The 24,775-nt window shown below is 48.9% G+C and overlaps 1 protein-coding gene across 3 annotated transcripts in view; it reads right to left on the bottom strand.

Moving 5' to 3' along the window:
- Positions 1–24,315, bottom strand: part of MEF2D (myocyte enhancer factor 2D) — a 168,703-nt gene extending 144,388 nt beyond the window's left edge. For all 3 annotated transcript variants that reach the window (XM_077841319.1, XM_077841317.1, XM_077841316.1), the window contains exon 1: positions 24,013–24,315. The gene's annotated coding sequence lies outside the window, so the exon portion shown is untranslated. The remainder of the gene's footprint in view (positions 1–24,012) is intronic.
- Positions 24,316–24,775: the final 460 nt, after the last annotated feature.

A 24,775-nucleotide genomic window follows, 5' to 3' on the forward strand; every position in this document is an offset into this window, starting at 1 on the left:
GCCAGAGGTCCCAGGGCTCAAGCAATGTTTTTGCCTTCGTCACTGATGCAGAAAGCCCAGAGGTGCCGGGGCTATGAATGGCCAAGCCCAGAGCTGCCAGGGCTCAGCCCTGGCAAACCCTGGCACAAATTAAGCACTGAGTGCGATGCAAAAGGGGCCTTAGCACAAAGGCGAATCAGGCCCTACCATTCTGGCCTGGTGACACTTTGTATCCAATTTGCATTGATGTAAAGGACTGCACAAGGGCAGGATGACGGGGTACCTGGTGCCAATGGTAAAGTTACTCATCTGTGTGGAGATTTTCAAAGGAGCCCAAGGCAGCTGGGAGTTGACTTCCTCATTCAATGGGAGGTACTACTATTTATTTGTATTACCATAGTACCAAGGAACCCCTAGTCATGGACCAGCGAGGTGCTGCTGTGTATATACAGAACAAAAAGACAGTCCCTGACCCGAAGGAGTTTACTATGCCAAGCCCAGGTGCTCCAAAATCCTAGATTAGGGCCCCCAAAATCATGAGATTGTCTTAAAAAATCACGAGATTTTGAAATAAAAATAATATTTGGGGGGGGGGGCGTTCTTTATTAGCCCGCTGGTGTTAGAGCTTTTCCAAGCTTTTCTCTGCCAACACAAGTGCTAGAAACTTTTTTGATTTTTTTATTTATTTTCAAAAATGCAAGCTGAGCTTCTTACAGGAGTCCAGGAGCTGGGGCTTTAAGAAAGACACCAAACATCACTAGACTCACAATAAGGAGTTGAGTGGGTGGTGCCCAAGTGCCTTAGGCCCCCTTAAAAAAACCCCATCCCTAATTTTGGCAAAGTTGTAAATTACAGATGCAACCCAAGGAAGGCTGGGGGCAGGGGTGCTGGAATGAGGGGTGTGGTAGCACCCCCTGGCTTGAAGTGGTTTCCGTCATATACAGGGTTTACAATTTTGTTCAATGGCTCTCAGTACTCCTCCTCCCTCCCCCCCAATACAAATTGTTTCTGGCGGAGGGTGGGTGGGGGAGGGAATCAGAGGGAATTTGAAAACATCCATGTCAGAGACTTTAAAACAAATCAAATGAAGATATTTGGAGCAGATCCAGATGTTTACTAGTGACGCACATGGAGGTATAAATAAATTATCTGGTAAGAATTTTTTTTCACAGGCATCTTTCCCTTATCTTATCAGATCTCAGAATGGAGCATCCCAAAAAACAACCAACAACAAAACCAACCCTTGAGAAAACCAGACTCAAAATGAAATCACTAGGAACTTAAGATTCAATCCCATTAATCATCAGAGATTTGGACCAGAGTTTCCAGGACCTAAATCTCATCTCAGCATAGCTCTTACGAAGAGGGGGAGGATTGAGTCCCAGAGGAAGCCCTGGCTCGGACTCAGAATCTCTATTGAAATCCCCACAACAGAAGCCACATTCCCACTGCTACACCCCACTGATATGCAGTTCAATATGCTGCACTAGCCACAAGGGGGAAGCAGAGCCATTGCCCCGCCCCTTTTGGGGTCCCCCAGGAGTCCGCAGGGAGGTAAGGACACTGAGCCCAAGGGCTGCAGTTCTGCTCGGCCTAAATGCCGATCATGCAAGGGGTTTTATTTATGTATTTCTTCGGGGCGGGGAGGCGGAATAAGTGCCCCATGCCCTGCTCTGCACTGGGAACGTCCTCACAACCAGGATGCAGTAATATACTAAACAAAGCACTGATCCTGCGAAGCAAGCTGGATCGGCGGCCCCTTTCGGCCTTTCCAAATCAACAGCACTCTCTCTGCCCACACTGATCAGGGCCTCATGGATCCCCCAGCTGGCTCTAGCATCTTGCCCTCCACAATGTCGATAACGGTGATATACAGTAACCAGGCACTAGAGGGGGACAAAGTCCACCCTGGATCAACAGAGGTCATCCTGATTTGGGAAACCCACCCTGAGCTTCAGAGCTCCCCAGCACTGGGCTCTATTTCTGGTCCAGGGTTAGGTCCCAACATTTCCTAAATGTACCGCTTGAACCCCTGGTTCTTTCAGCTTGGGACCAATGAGATCTCCGTCCAGTCCCCAGACTTCCCTGTGTGACCTTGGGAAAAACCGCTTAATCTCGCTGGTTCTTAGTTCCCCATCTGTAAAAAGGAAGGGGGGCGGTACACACCCACCCTTTATCTATTTAAGTCGTCAGATCTTAAGGACACGGACAGTCCCTTACAATGGGGAGCTGACGTCATCCAAGGCCTCTAGACCCTAGTGTCATACAAATACAGAATAATAAAGATCAAGGAGAAGAAGAAAAAAAATAAAATCAGTCTTTCTTTATCCGTCACACAGCAGGGAAACAAGCGAGCCGGTTTCTAACCAGCAGAGAGGTTTTACAGCAGCAGGCGACAACAACCTAAATAGCTGGAAGATGGAGCTTGATCAATTTATGAATGGGAATATATGACGGGGCAGCCTTGTGACAGCAGACACCCAGGAGGTCCCTTTCAGCCCTGTGCCCTTGGTTCTGACTAGCCTACTTTATTCCTGTTCTCCTCAGGTCACCTTGGTAGTGCTTTATGCCTCTCTCTCGCCATCTTCCCTTTGGGTCCCAGCTCTTGCGCGTTCTCCAAGTTTGCATCAAGACCTGAAATGAGCCAGCTCCCCCCGGCAACTGCATCCACAACAGAGAGCCTTTGCCCCCACGTTCCTGGGATTCTCTCCCTGCGGAGATCTAGCCAGCTGACTCGCTTGCTAATTTTCAATCCAAAAATCAAAGCATTACCTCAAAGCCAAGCACTTTGTAATTTACGTCTGTGCGCCACTTCCCAGACTTTGGGAAGCACAGCATCATCGCAAGGTTAGCGTTTGTGGTAAATGTACTGGGGGTGGGGGTGCCCTCAGGAGATCAAAGTTCAATTCCATGCTCTGCTACAGGATCCTTATGTGACCTTGGGCAAGTCACTTAGGGTGTGTCTACACTGCACCCTACGCCCGGGCTCTGACTCAAGCCACAGATTCAAATCAAAAGGTCTCCGTTGTGCAGTATGGACGCGTTAGCAGGGCTGTGAGACCCGGGCCCAACGACTATAAACCCAAGTTTACAAGGCAACGTGGATGCCCAAATGTGGGCTTGGAAACACCAAGTCCACAAGTCCGGGTCCCACAGACCCAGGTGTACAATGCAGGCTAGATGTACTTTTGGAGCCAGGTTTTCAAGAGCGCTCAGAATGCTGGACACTGCACTCTTTTCTGGATCTGACCCTTATTTAGGACCAAAATGGGCACCGAACTCTTTTGAGAATCTAGCCCCACTTGTGGACTCTGAACCCTTGAAAGTCTGGCCCTCCACGCTCAATTCACCCTGCCCTACACCAGTGCACAGTAAGCATGAAACGCCAATTCCCGATCAGAATGGCAGAGTATTATATGAGTGCAAAGTTGACTGTGCAAGATTCAAACCAACAGGGAGCTTCAGGACCTTTCTTTCTTGGTGCCTCATGTCCCCCTCTGTAAAATGGGGATAATAATACTTTCTCCCAGATTCATATTTACACTACAGCCCTTTCACATGGAGAGGAGACAAAGTGGCAGTAAATTACAGTGACGCCTAACTTAAAGTGTGGTGTGAAGGGGCCTTCAGTCTCCTCTTACCTACACTGTACATTGAATGATTCAGGAACTACTACTTCTGAATAAATCCAGGTGTAGACCCTCTTGTTCCAGAATAAGGGTGTGGTGTTCCTGTTTAGTTTAAGGCACTTTGAAAGTATTATCAATACAAATACTAAATAATACTATACTTTAACAAGTAACACCAATCCAGTGCCTTGTGGGTTTCCTAAGGTTATATAGGCTAAAAAGCATTTTTGTACAATGCCATCCTACGTCATAATTGGTCATTTTCTTAAATCCCTCATGCCCAGTTCCGGCTAAAATTGGCTTGACACTCAGGGCAGGCAAAGCTGATAATTGCAGACGAAGGAGTTCGTTGTTGTTTACACTAACACCCCTTTATACTGCTCAGTAAAGTGGCCCCAAAGTGAGGGGAATTGTAATTTACCCCCCACTCTGAGGTCCCTTTTCACTATAATCAGGGCCTTTAGTGTAAATGAGATTCAGCCCCTTAAATTATGTTCGAAGACCAAAACAACAACGACATTGCAAGGCCGAGAACACTTCTCCGTAATTTAATACAAATCAATCCCAAGAATGCTGCAATTATCCCCAGAATAAACCTTGCAAAGCCAGGGAATTCAGGGTTAAGGCAAAACAGCAAAGAAATCCAAACACATCCAGGGTCAGGAAATACACAGTAAAGGCACCCGAACAGTCTTACTGTATGGACTACACAGGGTGATTGGAAGTGCCACTCTTTTCCAATGTGATCCATGCTACTTCCGGCCCCGAGTTACATTCAGAAGTGACTTTTATAAACTACCAAGGGAAGCGGTGGATTTTCCATCTCTGGATGCCTTTCTGGAGAAGTTTCAGTCAAACACATGATTGGGCTCAATACAGAGGAAACTGGGGGAAACTCTCTGGCCTCTGTTATACAGGAGGCCAGACGAGATCAGCGGTTCTCAAATTGTGGGTCGGGACCCCAAAGTTGGGACCCAATTTTTATGGGGTCACCAGGGCCAGCATTAGACTTGCTGGGACCCAGGGCTGTAGCTCAAGCCTGAGCTCCACCCCAGCCTGTGGCAATGGGGCTCGGGCTATAGTCCCTTCTCCCCCCACCTGGTGCGGCTCGGCTTGGTCTGCGGCCCCTTTTCCCCCCACCCAGGGCAGCAGGGCTCGGGCTCTGACCTCCCGCTCCCTAGGTGTCATGTAGTAACTTTATTGTCAGACAGGGGTTCACAGGACAATCAAGTTTGAGAACCCCTGGACTAGATGATCTAATAACCATTCTAGCCTTAAAATCTATGAATCTTACAGAGGGGGAAGATGAGGCCCAGAAACAGAATTCTGGCTTTTTATGAACTATAGATTCATAGATATTTAGGTCAGAAGGGACCATTATGATCATCTAGTCTGACCTCCTGCACAATGCAGGCCACAGAATTTCACCCTCCACTCCTGCAAAAAACTTCACACCTATATCTATGCTATTGAAGTCCTCAAATCGTAGTTTAAAGACTTCAAGAAGCAGAGAATCCTCCAGCAAGTGACCCGTGCCCCATGCTACAGAGGAAGGCGAAAAACCTCCAGGGCCTCTTCCAATCTGCCCTGGAGAAAAATTCCTTCCCGACCCCAAATATGGCGATCAGCTAAACCCTGAGCATATGGGCAAGATCCATCAGCCAAATACTACAGAAAATTCTTTCCTGGGTAACTCAGATCCCACCCCATCTAATAAATAGAGAGAAGGGGAGGTCTCATCAAACGTTGTCCCTTGTTATCTGGAGATAGCCCTATGAAACACATCTGTTACCACCTCTGAGCTCGAGTCAAATTGCCCGGTAAGGAGACACAACTGTCTCAAGTGGCTTTCGGATCCAGCAGGAGTGAAGACATCACATGGTACATCCCCATCCTGCTGTCCCAAGACAAACACCGGTGAGCCAGGGGATGCAGGCTGTCATCTGTGTCAACTGGTTTCAAAACCATCAACACACAAGAGGCACCTGAATTTTAAAGAGGCCAAAGTTTAGGGAAGCTGAGACTGGAAACTTACAGAGGAAATTTGCTGCCCTGGTCCAGCAACGTGCTTGTCTCGACTGGTGGGAAAGTCTCTAAAACTTCAGGAAAAAGAAACAAAATGCCCTCCCATTTTATCCCCTTAGGACTGAAAACCCAGGGCAAAGTTAGGCCTGGATGCTGCAGCGTTTCTGAGTTCCTATGGAGTCTGGGCAACCTGCCACGAGCAACAGCGGCTCCGGGGGTGTGGAAAAAAAATAAGTGTTTATTTTGGGGGATGAGAGAAAACTTGCTATGTACAAACTGCGGACGGGAAAAAAAAAAGTGTTTCTGCCGCTCCTGCCAACACTGCGCGCCTCACAATATAAAGACTTTTGTTTAAGATCCAAGATTTCTGGTGGGAATACTTAACTTACTAAGTATATTCTTTCCTGGGGCTTACGCCGAGAGACTCTAACAAGATCTCATTCATATACCACCTAGGAGAGTCAGCCCCTCTCATCGCAAGGGTGGTTTCCATGTTTGCCATAATACCCTATATGGCCCTCTTTTTAACATAGGGCGGAGGCTCAGAATGATCCAGCGATTTGGGCACTGGGCTGGGAGCCAGGAGACCTGGGCATTGATTCTGAGCTGTGTTCTGGTCCCTTTACTCCGCTTCTTGTGGAGAATAGCCACATCATCCTCTTCCTGCTACAAAAGCTCATGTTAAAAGCTCTCTCCTTCTGCTGCAAGCTGACAGTTGGGCTAAAGGAGAATCCCCACTTGCTGTTAACAGTATAGGGCCTATGACACACAGTTGAGCCATTCTGATTCCATCCAGCACAGGGCAATCTTACATACCCATGCACGTGCAGACACCCAGCCCATTATAATCCCTGCCTCATAGTGCACTGGGAAAGATTAAACGAGCTAATACTTGAAAAGGACAATCTATGTGCTAAATATCCTTCTCACCTCAATTGTTTTCTCCCTTGCCAGCAGCATTCAGCGCTGCCCGGATAGCATTAGGAATTACTGAAGAGACACGGGAGGACAAGCTTCCTCCCAGGGTGACCCAGATTCCCCTTCTGCCTGATCCTTCAGTGAAGTCATAATCCAGTGGGGGAGGGGGATTGGGGTTCTTTTTTCTTTTTTTTAACATCCCAGGGTGTTGCCATGGAAATGACTCTGATGCTATCATTTGTTAGCAGAGGAACCAAAACTGTGCTGGAGGAAAAACACCTGGGCTCAAACCAGACGGAGATGAAGGACAGCTCTGGAGCTCAGACACTGCGCTGAGGTTCAGGAGACACGGGTTCGATTTCTGCTTCTGTCACGGGGCGTGTCCGCAATCTCTCCGGAGAGAGGATACCCAGGCTAGCTAGCAGGGCTCAAAGCAGCAGTGAAGACACAGCAGCACCTGGGGCCCTTGTGTTGCTAGCCCCCGGCTGCTGTGTCCTCTTTTTAGCCGTGCTAGCCAGATGAGAGGTAGCTAGATTGGAGCTAGCATGCGTATGCAAATCCATGCTGCAGTCACACCCCGATGGCAGCACAGACCTACCCGCAGACTCCCTGGGTGAGTCAATTAATCTCCCAGTGCTTTAGCTTCCTATCTGATTATAATCCTTTCTTTGTCTGTTTAAATTACAACCTCTTTGGGGCAGGGACTGTCTCTTACAACTGTCTCTGAACAACTGGAATGGGGCCCAGCTCTTGTCTGGCTGTAGTGATGCACCCAATGTAATATAAGCGGTAATAAAGGCTCTTTGATCATTAGAAAATGGGGTAAGGGCCATTAGGGGAAAAGGAAAAACCAATTAAATCTTTGAACCAAGCTCCTCCTGGGTGGAATTCCATTGACTTCAGCTTCCATTGACCCCAGGCCCCTCCCAATCTCAAACCTAGGTGAGCAGATTTGGTCCCATGCAAAGAGACCCAGCTGACACGAGGGTATTTTTTTGCAGCTGTATCGATGGGAGCCCTAGTGTAGATAAGGCTCCTGCAGTCGCGAGCATTCTCCACACTGTGCCTGAGACTTTCAAATCCACCTAGAGAATTTAGACACACACTGCAATAAATGGGAGCTGTGGGTCAAAATTCTCCAGGCAGCTTTGTCAGTCTCTGTCCTTATTTGCATCTGCTGTGAGCAAGATTAAATGGCAAAGCATCTACATTAGGGCCTGGGATGACACACAAAGTTTTACCGGTTTAACTAGACTGGTGATTTTGTTAAACTGATTGAGTTAAACAGATGCAAACCCCTATACAGGAACTAATAACTTGATTTAAAACAGGCTGGTTTTTCAAAAATATTGCCACACCCTAGTTAAGGTTGAGCAGAACTCCCAGGTGAAAAACAAATGTTTCTAAGGACTCTGAAATCCACCTGCATGCTCAGATTGTCTTGAAAATGGCTACACCTCAACCAGGCTCAGGGTGGGGTCAGTGGTGCAAATTTGGGGCCACTTGGTGTAGAGGTTCCAGAGATACAGTGCCTAGAGAACAGAAAAAAAAAGAGACGGGCCATACTTTTTGCCTATTCTTAGAACTTTTCTGGACACAGCTGTGGCTCAAATGACAGCGCTGATCTGCACCAGCTTGAGCTCGCCTGCTTGGATTTGACCTCAGCTAGTTCTCCATCAAAGCCCCAAAGGAAGCTAGAAAGCCCATGGGGCACCACACCGCCTCAGCCCATTGCCACCCTCTCCCACGCACCCAGATAGTCACAACAGCTGAAGCCTGGCAGAGGAGGCGAGAGAAGCAGCATCTGCTCTGGTGTACAGCACCTGGGACGAGAGCCGCAGATGGTATAAATCCGTACAGCTCCCCGGGCTTCAATGGAGTGATGCCTATTTACTCCAGTTAGGGATCTGGCCCCAGCTACACCCATTTACACCAGCTGGCGATCTGGAACCAGATTTTTAAGTGCTCAGAACTGGGACTGGGATTTCAGCGGAGCCCAGTACTCAACTCCTGCCCTCGATGGGAGCTGAGCTCTGAAAAATCTGCCCCCGGAATCTAAGGGGAACGGTTGTGTCGTAGGTAAGGTTGCTTTTAGAAGCCTCCTGAGCAGGCACATTTGCCTGAAAACTTACTCGTCTTAGAGAAGCTGAGCCAACCGTCATTTGCATAACAAAAAGACCCCACATCTGCTCTGTTGGATTGTGTCAGATCTAGATCATATGCAAAGCAACCTTCCCTACCTTTTCAAGTACCACAGCAATAGACGGAGGAGTATAGGAACTGACACATCAGACCAGCGATCCATTTAGTTCTCTCAAAACAGCGGCCAGTACCAACTACTTCCGAGGAAGGTGCAAGAATGCCTGCAGTGATTGAATAACCTGTCCCTAAGGGAAATATCTTCCTGACCCTAATCAGTGAGAGGTTGCTTTATGCCCTGAAGCATGAGGTTTTATAGCACTTCTAAGTCACCAGGGGCTCCTTGCATTCCACCTCACAATCTCCCTGTGAGACACTCTCCTGCCCTGCCCTGCCCTATTTCAGAGACTCCCTGCAACTCCTCCCAATTTTCACCCATGCCAGGAGTTCCGAGTACCTCCTCCCATACCAGGGTACCTTAGGTTTTTTTAAAATCTGCTGAGCATTTACGCATCTAGCTCCCATTGACTTCAGTGAGAGTTAGTTGCCTAAATACCCTTGAGGATCCGGGCCTTAATCTCCATGACATCATGTGGCAATGAGTCCCACAGTCTAATCATGTGCTGCCTTAACACGGATTTCCTTTATCAGTTTTGAATTTGCCTTCTTTCTATTTCATCAACTGTTCCTATGTTCTTGTATTACCTGCTGTCACTACTCACCTAAATAAAATCCTCTTCAAACTGATAGACCTTCTAACACCTCAGTTATTACAAACAATCAGCCCTCCAGTTCTTTTCGAACGGATGCAAAACACATTGCCAACTCTCAAAATTTTACTGCAAGTCTCAGGATAACTGTTATTTTTTTCCTCAAGCCCCACCTCCTGGAGCCCTGGGAATCTGAGAATCTCAGCTTTCACCTGAAAAAACAAAAGCGAGTAATAGCCCTCAGAGCTGCAAACCTGACCTCAATGCATCCCAATCAGATGAGTCTAATGGTCCATTCTGGCTTTAAAAAAATCTATGAAGCCCAAAGTCTCAAAACCCAGAAGATAAATAAAAAGAAGCCAAAATGTATTTTTATCTCATTTTTTAAGCATGATTTTGGGGGAGCCTGACTCATGATTTTTGAACATTTGGGGTTGGCAACACAAAGGACATACCAGCCTCCAACCCACCCTGGAAGAGTTTGTAGTGAGTTTAGATTTAGTAGTTCTGGGGGGGGCAGATGTGCTTCCAGGAGGAGGGGGAAGGAGACGTTTGAAATCCTCAAAACCACTGCAAGCTGCTCTGTGTTTGTACAGTTGATTGGGAGCCCATCCGTGAAGTCCTTTGGGAACCTCCGATGCTTTCACCCACGTCCATCTCCTTCGGTATACAGAAAAAGGTCACCGCCCGACGCTCCTCCAACCGCCCGCTTACCAAGCCCAGATGTTGCGACCGACCCACACCAGTCTCACGCTTCCCGGGCCACCCCACCTCTGCCGAGTGACTCCGAGATGGTTCCTTAGAGTCAGAAGTTGTGGGGGGAGGGGGACCCATAACAGGATTCACGGAAGGCTGGAGGAGACAGAACAATCTGATTGTGCACTGCTTTCTCCCACCCGTCGGACGTGCCAGATCGGAGCTGCTGTACCGTAACATGTAGGAGGCTTGGCTTATGTTTTAAAAAGGATAATGTTCCTTTTAAGTCTGAGCCACCCAAAATAACAACAACCCTGAAGAAGACAGTTCCTCCTAGGCCTTGTCTACAGTGGGATCGGCTGCCTCTGGGCAAGCCCCCAGTGTAGACATGTTTTGCACCGGTGCCTGGCTTCCAACCTGGTAACATGCACCAGTGCAATTCCCGCAGCGCTGGTGTCAACCTTGTCTACATTAGGGCCCTGATTGCCCAGCACCTGATACAGTCATTTCCACCAGTGCAAAGTGAGCCTATAATGCTACCAGCTCAGTTTTTCACACTCAATTCACACTGGTGCAAATGACTGCAACAGCTTAAACTGTAAGCCCCATGGGGCCAGGACTGTCTTTTTGTTCTGTATTTGTACAGCACCTAGCACAATGGGGTCCATGCAATACAAATGATAAATAATAACAAGCGCGTCCTTCTGCTTCTGGCTGGGGGGACATGCACCAGCGTCTAGTTAAAACAGGAACTCGCATGTGCACCTGAGTGAAAAGAACTGGGAAACATGCTTCCATGCTGCTAAATGCTTGGCGTCTTTTTCACCAAGCACCATCCCACGCGAAAGGACAGCAGCAGCCCCCTTCCAGTCGGTTGGTGCAGGGAGCAAGAACCATACAAGCCACCAGCTGCCTAGGAAGAGAGACATGGCTGCTCAAGCAGCAAGGATCCTGCTTAGACCATCTGGTCCGCTTCTGTTTTAAAAAGCGAGGATCTTATAGATACACGTCTCCCATTCTCCCCACTGCAGCTCAAGGCGACAGAGTTCTGCAGGGTGAAGAGTTAGCAGCACCCAGCTAGAGATCTGGGCAGCATCTTCGGGACTGGGCTTCGGATACTTGTGAGCAAATGAGTAGCAAAGAGCTACTACTGTCAGCTTTCTACGTGGCATGTTGCAAGCCGGTAGGAAGGATGGCTGTACGGGTGTCAAGGAAGGTTGAGTTTGTGGTTCAAGGATCAGACTGAGGCTTAGTAGATCTGGGTTTGACTCCTGGCAAGTCACCTGGGGCTAGATTCTCAAAAGCACGTTGGGTACGGAGCTCTTGAAAACATGGCCAGAAGTTTCACAGTGGGAGGTGCTGGAAAGCTTTCAAAATCTGGCCTTTATTTTAGGTGCCTAAACAGGAGCTGGACTGTTTGGGGGCGGGGGGAGGAGCCCCACTTGTGGACGCTCCACCCTTGAAAATCCAGCCTACAGCTGAGATGTGAACCGAAGACGGGTCCCCTAGCTGCCATTCCAGTGCCTTAACCACTGGGCCATCCTTCCTCTCCATTTACACCTGCAAGTAAAGCTGCATTGCATTGAATTTGCCTGGGGTTGAGCCCATGCATGGCATGCAGCTTCATTTTAAAAATCAGAACTAAATAGCATCAGCATAAACGTTACTCAAAAAGCAAAAAACCACCAAACAAACCCCCCTTTCCAGTGCAATACACTAGCATTTGGGGACCCGTTTGATGCCAACTGGCCCAGTCCACTTTCCTGTCATCAAAACAATCTGCTTCCCTAACAGAGTTTTCGTAAGAGCAAGAGGCAAGTCTCAAGGGTGTGCCTGGTGCACCCTGAGATAACCACACCCGGGGGCCCAAGCGATGAACTTCCCAGCACTTCACCCCTTTGCCAGGACCCTGGGCAGCGTGAGAATTGTAGGAGAGACTCAGTTCTCAGTGCAAACACATGACTTAATGCATTGGGTTTCCAGTAAGTTATTCATCAAGGTCTGTGAACTGCAGTATATATAGATATAGATGGATATGGATATATAAGTACCATTAATAATGACACGATGATTTCATGCATCTGAAGCTCAGGTCTTTGGCCAGCATATTTCTTAGCTGTGCAGCTGGCAAATGCAAGAGTCTGTGTATACATTCCACAGAAATGTTCCTTTTGCACACACCACCATGGCTTTAAAGGGTGAAATTCACAATCCTTATGCAGTACTTATGTGCCTCTGAAACCTGGGGCTTATGCTTTCCTCTTTGCGTTTACCATTTCTCAAGCATCTAGTTTTCAACAGCTCATAAGCCACGCTAGAACAGCAGTTTTCAGTATCATATGAATGTCAACCACTGTAATATTGATGCTCCTTTTTCCAACATCAGCGTCATGACCATCATCCCTCTGATGGGCAGTAGCAGGTATCTATGACCTTTGCATATCGGCCTCCCAGAAATTAGTGGCATAAAGTCTGGGTATGTTCTAAGTGTCGCTTGCTTTATTTACACTTATCTTCCAGAGATCTCCCTCAAACACAATGCCGCAACTCCATCCCAAGAGCAGACTCTAGCAGAAATTAAACCTTCCAGCTGCTCGCAACTGCTTTCTCTACAGAGAGCCTTGTAACTAAACCAACAGCAACACAAGCTTTCCTTCCAAGACTAAGAACTTGCTCGCACAAGAAGAACGTGGAAAACTGTGCGTAACGGTGCCACCTGGTGACGTCTGCCACAACAACAGACACAGCACAGCGGTGGGCTGGCCTTGTGGTCGAGACACTGGCCTAGGGCTCCAGGAGGCTGCGTTCAATTTCTGGCTCTGCCACAGACTCCCCTGGGCAAACTACTGAGCTCCTCTGTGCCTCAGTTTCCCACCTCTAAAATGGGGATAATGATCCTTGTTGGCCTTGACTAATCAAACTGTAAGCTCTCTCATGCTCTGTACAGCCTAGCACAACAGGATTTCGAGGCACGGCTGTAACACAGATAATCACAATGACTTTCAGATTCAGCAGAAGATGAGAACAACTGTCCCCAACACTGAAAGACAGGGGCCCATCCTGCCAACTGTCCACTGATTTCAAGGAATGCCAGAAGGATGCCTGCAGAGTGAGGTCCCATTCAATTATAATTAGAGAGATCACGACTGTCAGGAAAACTGGTGCGTGCAGAGGGAAGCTCCAAACCTAGCTCCCCTCACAGGCCTGGCTCCCTTCTCCCCAACACCAGTGTGAAATCAGGATTAACCCCCAGTGACGCCAAAGGAAAGAATCAGCCCACAAGCATTTCATGGAAAGGTAGTTTCCCTTTCTAGAGTTCAGGGTAATAACTTGGCAGACCAACAAACCAACCTATGTATTCAGTGGAATTATGAAGACCTGTATTGGACAAGCTACCTGCTCGGCAGCTCCATGACAAGTAAATTACAGGGCTCTGTCGTACTGACCAATAGGTGCGCGGAGATTGGTTTCATGACAAATCCCACGCCCTGAGACACACACCTTCTTTGTAATTGCCTCCGGATTGCCTAGCACTGACTAAAGGGGACATGGTCCAGAGTTTAAAAGCACAAGACAAGAAGCTAAGAGAACTGGATTCTGTTCCTTATTATTTTTTTGTATTATGATAGTACCTAGATGCTCTGGTCCTTGACGCTGGCACAAGACAGATCGTCAATAATAACGACGTCTATCACACGCTTATACCATCATTTATTAACCCGTTCCAAATGATTTAATCAATTTACTCAATATAAAATAAAGGTGCACCTTAGAACCCTTTGTGGCAGCAAGACAGAAGCAGTAGCATTCAAGCTTTGCAGACTGCTCCTTTAAGGCCCAGAGAAAGCAGCCTTAGTGGCTGGTAATTGGCTTTGTCGGTCTATTAACCATCTTGAGATGCTGCTTTTGCACTAACAATGACTTCAGCTGATCCTGTACAAGCCAGATCCCTTCTGCGGGTGTAGCTCCCTAGACGTCAATGGAGTGGCACCGGTTTACATCAGCCGAGGATCTGACCTATTTAAAAAGAACAGCAAGACCAAGCTATCGGGTGCGTTTACATTTGAGCCGAGAGGTGTGATTCCCAGCTCACGCCGAGTTGCCCTCAGTAGCTCCAGCAGAGCTGGTGTGCTAAAAATAGCCGGGTGGCCAGGACAGCATGGGTGGCGGCTCAAACTAGGCTCCCAAGTATGTACCCAGGGGGTTCAAATGCCACCCCGTCACACGGCTATTTTTAGCATGCTAGCTCAAGCTAGCGCAGGTAGGCCCACATGACACCTCCCAGCTCAAATGTAGATGCACCCCTACATTTAGGCTCCAGTTACCACACCTGGAATGGGATATTGTTGATTGGTGCCATCCGCTGTACAAAGAAAGGAGACTGTAAGATTGCCCCATTTATTTTCCACTAGGAAACTCACACCTGCTATTCCTACCCCAGCTAGCATTCACCCCAAGATATATAAATTTAAAATAACATGATGCCTTTTACCTCAGTGCACTTTACAAACAAGTCACTGGTCTATACAGTATTTGCCCCATATGGAGGGATGATGTCCAGGAGACCATTACTGTGCAAATCACTAATTTGTGCCTCATGGAGAACCACGTGATCAATTTCAGGCATCTTTAACTCTTTCACCTGCACTCTGCCCACCAACACATCTCTGGTGGGGTGACAACTTTTCAAAGCTACGAACAGCTTCAAACAGGGCACCATTCGAAAAACCACTACCACCCACTAGGAAACGTCTCCTTCTTCTCCCCAGCCAAAAGTGGCATGTTTTACCCTCCCCCTCCTCCAACTAAAAAGAAAAAAAAATGGCACTGGATGGGAACTATTCAGTACTTCCCAGGTTAATTCACCCATTGCAAATTACCTGCATTTTGAGACAGAGGGTCTAACCCTGAGTGTCCTCAACTGACTTCAGTGGAAGATGAAGGCGATCGGTACCTGGAAAGACCCTAATTACTATTGATTTAAAGGGCCTGATTCTCATTTATACTAAGGCCCCTTTCCTCTGCTCTGGATGTAAATTACAGGTCTGGTCTACAGTTAGAATTTAGTTTGACATGGCTACAACACTTAGGGATGTGAAAAATCCAAACCTCTGAGCGCCGTAGCTATGTGTAGATGCCGTAGGTCAAAGGCAGAATGTTTCCTGCAATGGCAGACGCTTCCGTCGCTTGTAGGGTGTCTCTGTGTTACAGGGCTATGCCACTGCAGTTAATCCACTATAGCTATGCCACTATACCCACTGTAGTGTAGACAAGTGCTTGGTCACCTCACTTTAAATCCCCTTTGTGCTGTGATGGGGCCGGAGTGCAGATGTCAGATCACAGTTTTTAAAATCATGCCTAAAATATCACCGTGCCCCCAAAAAAGCCCTTTAGACCTTGTTCCTGCGAACACTGAGGCGCATGAGCAATTTTACTCCAGCAAGTCGTCCCATTACCTTGGCTGAGATTACTCACATGAGTAAAGTTACACATATGTGTGAACTGTTTGCCAGACAAGGTTCTTATTTTAATCGTCTGGGGCCAGACTCTCATTTACAATAAGATCTCTTGACACTGGTCTGACTGTGTAAAGGGGCGAATGCGGTGAATGCGGCTCTGAAGCACACCCTGTTTAAGAACCCCTAATTCTACCACCGAGAAAGAATTCAGGCCTCCATTTTAGTTTCACCATCCTATGATACTTCACTGCATGTTAGTAAGTATCTATTTGATACAAAGAATAAAATCCTAGTCACAAGAGTATCTGTTGTTTGGATCTTTACAGAGAAGCAGAGAAACAGAGCGGCAGGTTTTTTGGCATTGATTATAAGGTCTATGACTTCAGTTCCTCTCTATACAATCACAGCACATGTATCAGGTAGGGGCCGAGACATTTACACACAGCAATACTAGCCAAAGCGTGGCAGCATTCCAGCTACACCGGCGAGCCATACACATTCGGCCTCTAGAAAGACCAGCACTTAATTGCGCGTTGCAGGCATAATATATGACCTGCTTGTCACAGAGCAGTAAGTTAAACACGCATCTCTGACGTTCGGCGCGTCCCTGGCTGTTTCAGCAGAGGAGCTGGTAAGAGCTGGGAACGTTTCAGAGTCAGTGGGATGACTTCTCGGGCGGTGTAGCCGACCCCAGCTCAGAGCATGGCTGACACATTCACATGTATTCCTTCCTTCACCAGCTAGTGCCTCACTCCCCTTGCCCCTCCGGGAAATCCTTCATAACTGGCAGCATGGCCTAGCAGATAGGGACTCAAGAGAGCCGAGTTCGATTCCTGGCCCTGCCGCTGGCCTACTGGGTGATCTTGGGTGAGTCACTTCAGCTCTGTGCCTCAGTTTCCCTTGGGGGACTGATGATACTGACCTCCTTTGTAAAGCACTTTGAGATCTATGGCTCAAAAGAGCTATATTATAAACTGATCTTCCCTATCCTTTCTAACATATTTAGTCGAACAGAGAAATACTTGCCACTGTCGACATTTATTGCACCCTGAGCATCTGAGTTAGAACCCATTTAAATGAATGGGGCAATTGACACTTTAGAGCTATTGTTCCAGGCTCTCTGCAAACTCAGGCTGAATGGGCTTTGCCTACAGTAGGCAGTTTCACTGGCAAAGGTTTTGCCGGCACAGTGCCACAGACAAAGCTATTTTGGAAAAGCGCATTCAATTGGAATTTGCGCTTTATGTCCATGCAGCTCCTGGTATGTCAGCACCAAGCATAGTGCATTGTGAGGAGGCATCCCAGTGTCCCCCCGCCTTCAGACACACTGCCTTGTGGGAAATTGTTGCTGCGTACAGTGGGCCAACTGCTGTGTACAAGTATTATATTGTGGGGGCACCCAAGAGCGTCAGTCATGCCCTGTCGTGCAAGGTGCTGTACATAAAGAGAACACAATGGCCATTCTTGCCCCCAAAGAAAGAACAATATCATGGGAATACCTCTCTGAGAATTGTGGAAATTTGGGCAAGCTTTCACAGTAAACATTTTTAGAATAGAGCAGGTCGGAGTTTGAATCATTCACCCCACATGTCCCTCCCCTCTTCACACACACACACTCTCTCTCTCTCTCTCCACCTAGCCCTTCTGCTCCAGGCTTTAGAAAGCACTAGTCAGTTGCCCAGTCCAGAGAGTAAAGTGGTTTGAATACATTTCTGGATACTTTTGGCAGGAAGATTTATTTATTTTATAGCCCCAGTGCTTTTTATGATCAATGAGAACGATTGTTGTTTTAAACAGGAGGAAATAAAAAAAGCTGCAAGCAAACAAGTGCAAAGAAAAAAAGGACGGAGCACATGATACCAGAGTGAAAGATTGAAAACGACAGATCTGCGAAGGCAGAGCTGCTGGCAGACGACAGTCGGACGAGGGCTAGATTCACCTTAAAGAGAAAAGCACCACACGCAGCAAACGGCTTCTTTAATAAAAAAAAATACATACTAATAAAAGGTCAGCCTAGAGGTCTCCCAACATCGCCTAAGCTCCGCTCAAACCAGCTGTTTAATAAAATACAGCGCTTTATTGATAGGTTTATGTAATTTTAAAAAAAGAAGAGAGAAATGCCAGGGAGAGAAAAGTATCAAATGCCATTTCTTAGGAAGCCGTAGGCTGATCCGTGCCATCTTAACTCTGATGGACTAATTATTTCTTATTTGAATGGCAGTGCACCAACCAAGACCAGCACCCCATTGTGCTGGGGGCTGTACAAGTAAACAGGACTTTCTCTACACACAGAAATGGCACTGATTTAATTCAATCAGTTTTTAAATCGAATAAGGGCTTGTCTACAGGGGGCCATCCAGGAAAATGAATCTGAATTAAGTAGAGGTGTGAATTTGAAGTGGATTATTTCAACCCTTGTGTGAGCACCCTCTTTCAGAATTAAATGTCCTTAATTTGGTTTATTTTAATTCACTTTTGGAACCAAATGAAGGCCACTTTCTTTCGGAATAACAGCGTTCACACAAGGATTTAATGCAGTATAACTAATCCGCTTCAAAAGTCAGACGTGGGGGTCTCCTGTACAATTAAGGCCATGAAGAAATTTGCACTCTGCGTGCACTGTAGCTAGGTCCTAACCCCAGCTGGAGATGCAGCTGGATCAATGCAACAGAACCAGCTGTGCTGCCATCGTGCTGTAGGGTACACATAGCCCTACTTTCTTTGGATTAACTTTCCCCATGTAGACAAGCCCTAACTCGAGCTAAGAACACTGCTTTTGTCCAAGCTACCCAGCGTGGGAATTTCTTATTCTGGAGCTAACAGTGGCTAAAATTAATTGTACCAGTGCAAACGGCAGGGCAATGCATTGCACTGAAATAGTTTCCGTTCAACTACACTGATTAAAGCTACACCAGCACCTAGCCAAGCACTTAGCTAAAGTCAGCTGGGCCTGGTTGTCATTTACACTGAAGCCCTGTCTACACTACAGGGACTACAGTGGCTTTACCCCTCGCATCAACCCCAACTTCCCAGCAGCAGCAAAGGGCCTTTAACTGGGTATGTTGTAATTTACACTCATTTTCAGGCTGATGCAAAGGGGCCAGAGTGTAAACGACCATCAGCCCTGGTTTTAATTCACACTTTTTGTTATTTCAGTGGACATTTGTGTGGAGGTTGGCTTTTAGCTAAGTCACTGCTATCGCCTTCTGTGGACTTTTTTAAACCAATTTATGGCAAGGGAGTCACACCAATTTAAATACATTAATTTAGAAACAGGGTTAGTTAGATTAGAGCAAATTCTGCACGCAGGTTAAGCCCCAGCAAAAGACAGTGTGGCCTAGTGGATAAAGCACCAGGCTAGGACTCCAGAGACCTGGGTTCCTCTGTTGCCATCTGACCTTGGACATGTCCTGTCCTCATTCTCTGCCTCAGTTTCCCCACATGTAAAATGGAGCTAATGATACTGATGTTGATAAAGCACCGTACAAGAGCTTGGTGGTATTATTATTCCAAAGAGCTTGCAATGAAAACAGACAAAGCGTGGGAGTGGAAACAGATGCACAGAGATGTTCTTGGTCAATAGCAAAGCCAAGAGAATAAACCCTAGGTATTCTACATCCCAGGCTAGCACCCCGTCAACAACAAACACGAATTTAGGGACGCCAACGTCCAAATACCGATTTTCACACACACAAAAGTAATTGAACAGAGAGAAACAACTCAGGAAAAAAGAACAGGAGTACTTGTGACACCTTAGAGACTAACAAATTAGATCTCTAAGGTGCCACAAGTACTCCTGTTCTTTTTGCAGATATAGACTAACAGGGCTGCTCCTCTGAAACTGAGGAAAAGAAAATCTGAAACTGTTTCAATATTTTTTTTTAAAAAAGCAGCATTTCCTTGAGATACATATATTCAACAGCGACCCATTCTCTCTCCCCAGATTATTATTTTGGGGAGTGTTATGGTGAGGTCCAGACACTCGAGCTGAGATCACAGCTCCCTTGCGGATAATGGTAACTGACCTCTTTTGGGCTGTGAGATCTGCTAAGAAGTAGTGCTAGATGGGGGTTAGGTATTGCTACTGTACTAGGTTACACACACACTTAAGATTACATTAACAGAGTCATGCCAATTTCTGTTCCCAACTGGCTACGCATTGTGCACGTTCTATTATTTTTGCTATCTTGCCCGACCTCACATATTGACACCCTGCTTATCACAGCCACCGGTTATGTCTTTAAGTCTCGATTCTCTGGGAGCAGGGACTTGTCATTTGCTATATGTTTTACATGGCACCTAGTACAATGGGATCCAGGTCTGATCGGCCTCTAGGCGCCACCACAATACAAATGTTCAGTAATAAAACTAAGAGACAGTCCCTGGCCCAAAAGCCTTATACTCTAAACAGACGGACATCAAAGGATGAGACAGAGAGCTATTATTATCCCATTGTGTAGTTGAGGAAAATGAGGCATAGGGACAGTGAGGACCTGTGAACACTTAACTAGTACTGTATTGCTTTAATTATACATGGCCTATGAGGAAAGCTTGAAAGAAATGGGCATGTTTAGTGTCGAGAAGGGAAGACCGAGAAGGGACACGATAACAGCAAAACGTGGATAGAAAGAGGACAGTGATCAGTTGTTCCCCCACGTCCACCAAGAGTATGACAAGAAGGAAAACCAGCTCAATTTGCAGGGAGATTTAGGATATTAGGACAAACTTTCTCACTCTAAGGGGAACAGACGTCCAAAGGAGGTTGTGGAATCCCCATCATTGGCGGATTTTCAGAACACGCTGGACAAACGCCTGTCAGGGATGGTCTAGGGTTACTTGGTCCTGCCTCAGCGGAGGGGGCTGGGACGAGATGACCTCTCGAGGTCCCTTCCAGCTCCACAGTTCTCCGATTTTATTCCAGCACAATGAAAGCGGCAAAAAAAACCTCCGCTGTGGATGCAACCATAGCGGCATCGAAGTGCTTATATCAGGGTAGCTCACTGCAGTTGAAGCAAAATAAGCTCGCTCAGTATAACTCAATCATACGAGGGGCATAATTATTTCGGTAAAAAACAAAATCACACCCCTCCCCCGCCGCCCAAAAAACGTGTTCTATCGCTAAGACTTTAACGTCCAGACGAGGCTTTGCCCAAGGTCCTACAGGGTGGTGCAAACTCCCCTGCTTTTCATCTTGAGTTCTTATTTACACCAGTGCCAGGTGGGTGCTAATTTCTACCAGAGCAGAATGGTACCTTTTGTCACATCCACTTTGTGAGGCTTCAGTTCAACTTAACACTTAAACACGTGCTTAACTTTAAGCAGGGGAGTGCCCTTGACTAACTTCAATATCGCACGCTAACAGTGAAGCACGGACTTAACTGCTTTGCTGAATCAAGGCCTGAGGGGATGCAATGAACTCGGGCTTGCTGAGCATCCGCACGGCAGAGCCACGCGCCCTCCAGACCCGTCTAGCCGCAGCCACGTTGCAGTGATCCGGGTCTGACACTAGGATTTCAGGGGGTGTTTCGCAGGGTTCTTCGCGCCTCGCTGACTTGAGCCGTTCTAGGAGCTGGTTCGTGGCATATTGTGGGAGAACTCGTCTCTCCCTCCCGAGCCTACAGCTGTAGGGCAATGGAGAACCAGTAGTTAAAGTGATATATACCCCCCTTGGTGTGAATGCAGTTATACCAGGATAAAAGCGCTTATACTGGTATAGCTAAAGGGGAATAAGTATCCCAGTATAAAGGTAGCTTTATAACTGTACCACACTACTGGTTGTGCTGGTGTAACCATCAGAGGGGCGGCCGTGTTAGTCCGTATTCACAAAAACAACAAGGAGTCCGGTGGCACCTTAAAGACTAACAGATTTATTGGGGCGTAAGCTTTCGTGGGTAAAAAAAAAAAACACATTTCTTCAGATGCAACTATATCAGGGGGAGGAGAAATCACACCCCTAACTGACCTAGTTATTCTACTGTCAAATCTGTGTTTCAACCAGGCCTCAGGCCCCTTTGCGCAGCCAGAGACGGGTAAAGGGTCCTCAGTGTAAATGAGAATCAGGCATTCGAATGGGCGGTATAGCGCTCAACGATCACTTTCCAAACTGAGCAGCCCTCGGTAGGTGAGCTCCAGGTTCTGTTCCGCCAACAGTCGAAAGACCCAGCACTCATCTCCCATTGGCTTCCCAAAACCAAACCGGCAGGGAGAGTGGAGAAAGGGCCCTCTGTGAAATGTCAGCTCCGCACAGCCGGGAGAGCCAGGGGCAGTGGATGTTGAGGGTGGGGGGAGAGCGCGCAGGAGAAGTAAATGGACCAACTTGTGGCTGACCCTTCCCAGCCATCACCCCCCCTTCCTGTCACACGTGAAGACAGGTACTTGAGGATTTGGCACTGGGTGAGAACAGACACCCAGAGTGCAGAAGGAAAGAGCCATGTCTATGTCTGTGTCTGTGCAAGAGACAGACAACATCCAAGCAAAGGGGCAAGCAGAGATCTACTGATGGCAAACAAGCATCTCAGATGCAACACATATGCCAAACAACACCCAGATCCGACAGCACCTCAGCAGGCCTCTGACACATAGAGTCCTTCTTAAACCCCCAACCTCACCACCACACACACACACACACACACACTTCCCCCTGCGATATGTCTGCTGGCCTGCTGCCCCATTCAGGTCGTGGGACATGCCTCTGACTCCTGTCACCCTCAGCAACCCTGGCACCCTCCGAGACAAGCCTCAGCATCCCCTGGAGCTGCCAGGTGCCAGAAACCCACAAGCACACACCCGTCCTGTGGCGACTGCTGCCACCCCCCAGGCACGCACCCCCACACACACACACACACACACACAACATCCCCACCCCCTCTCGGGGGGGTGTCTCGGCTCCTCGCCATGGCACCTTATTCTAGCTTTTGTCAAATGGCAGAAATGCCTCGCCCCCCGCCAACCTCCACCCCCACACACAGACCAGCCTTCAGCAGCATTTCAACCAGAGAGGAACAAACAACCACAGCTGTCAGTCCCCAGAACAGGCAGCCGTCCAAGTCATTGAAGCCCCGGGACTCTATTTACCATTGCCCTTCCTAAAAGCTGCTGTTGCCAATCAAATACCTCCCCCCCACCCCACCCGGTGCTCCATATACTAAGCCAGCCAGCCTCCCAAACACAGAGAGGCATGGCTCCAAGCTCCCCAAACATGGGGGGCCTGTTGCTCCCACCCCCCCAAGCACAGGGTGGGGGTGTTGCACCAGTCCCCCTGTCCCATTCTGGTGGCTTTAGCTGTCGCCCATCACCCCAGGAAGGAGCAGCTGCTCAGGGCTCTGTCCCTCCCCATGACAGAGACGCACACTTTGGCATTTAGTAGCTCTGGGACCCTCTCTCTGTACTTACTCCACACTGCTGCTCCCGCCCCCCAACTACCAGACGCCCTCCCTGCCCCACATAAGACACCTCTGCCCCCCACCCTCAGCTACCAAATACCCCCCTATGCTCCAGCAGATACCCCCTGCCCCCCACCAGACACCTCTGCCCCCGCAGCTGCCAGACACCCCCTGCCCCCCACCAGACACCTCTGCCCCCGCAGCTGCCAGACACCCCCTGCCCCCCACCAGACTCCCACTGCTCCCCCAGCCCCCCTGCCCACTCACCCTCCTGGGGCAGATCCTCCTTCCCCTCTACACCATTTTGGTGACTGCTGCTAAATGGCAGGATCCAAAGTCGTCGTCGTCGCCCCCCCCCCGCCCGTAACCCTCGGCAACAACCTCAGCTGTCAGCTACACACACACACTTTCCCCCAAACAACGGGTGAACACCACAGATCTGGGACTCTCTCGCCCCCCCCGCCCCCCCCCGCTTCCCAGCTGCTGTCTCCCAGCCCCCCTCCCTCAGGCAGCCCTGCGGAGCTGTCAGCGCCTTGGCCCCCCACCGGTCCCCAGCGCTGATCCTTCCCCCCCCCCCCCCGCCTTTGCAAACAGCCGCTGCTGTCAGGCAGACACAAGGGAGGCAACACCTCGCCGCCGCCTGTATTCCTCCCTTCACCTCTGCACCATTTTGGCGAAGGTTTGTTTTGAAATGTCAGAGGCGGCTGGAGGGTGCGCTCGCCACCCTCCCGCCCCGCAGCCCGAATCGATCCCGGTCTATGGATCCAGCTCCCGGTACCACAGCCCGCCCCCCGCCGCCGCCCATCACCGTGGTACCCAGGCCAGGCCCGACCGGCTGTCCTGCTTTTCTAGGAACAGTCCCCACATTCGGGGCTGTGTCTTATACAGGCGCCTATTTCCCTCCCCAGTGTCTCTGTATTTCACACTTGCTCTCTGGTCACCCTAATCCCCCCCCCCCCCCCGCCGGCTGTTGCCAAACGGTTTCCACCCAAGCCCCTCCCCACCCGGACTCCCAAGAGCGGTCAGTCCACCGCCACCCCTAGGCTACCCCCACTCCCCCCAGGACTCGACTTACCCTCCAGCGTCCGCTCCCGCGCCGCCTTCCCCCCGGAAAGTCGCTGCCAGGAGCCCGGGAACGGGGTGATGTGGGAGAAGAGGAGGCTTCAAAGAAGCAACAACAAACAACAACAAACAACAACACCGCCGCCGTCACGCTTCAGAGGCGAGCCCAGGCAAGCAGGAGCAATCTCAGTGTCTCAATGAACTTCCTCCCTTTGGTTGCGTGTGTCTGGCTGTGTGTGTGTGTGTGTCGATTCCTTCCTTCCTCCTTTTTGGCGACAAAGGTAACTACTTCCAACCCACTGGGGGAAAGACACAACGTAACCACCAGCCAGCGCAGCCTAGCATGCCGGGACGGCCAGATGGCTCCCCACCCACCAATGGCCAAGCCCTACGCACGGCCTGGGGAGGGAGGGCTTAGCCACCCAGCTCCGGCTCTCCCCCCCCCTTGCACCCAAGCCACCTCCTCCCAAGCTAGGCTGCAGCGTGGCTTGCTGCAAATCCTTCCGCCCGGAGGACCAGCGGCAGCCTGGGTGGGTGATTTAGGAGCCTGATCTGTGCAAGGTTTAAAGGGCCCTGGCTTCCACTTGGCTGCTGTCTGGTCTCCATCACTCCATCCCCCTTTCCCAGCTCATCACTAGAGGTCAGGAGCACGCTCCTTCAGACCCAGCTTGCACCTCTGTTTTTTGCACACACACACACATACCGCCCGAGGGGCGTCGTTCTCCAGCAAAATCCTCCAGGCCTGGCCAACTGCAAGCCCAGTTCTGGTCTGCGTC

Source organism: Eretmochelys imbricata, chromosome 24, assembly GCF_965152235.1.
Source record: "Eretmochelys imbricata isolate rEreImb1 chromosome 24, rEreImb1.hap1, whole genome shotgun sequence".
Lineage (NCBI taxonomy): Eukaryota > Metazoa > Chordata > Testudines > Cheloniidae > Eretmochelys > Eretmochelys imbricata.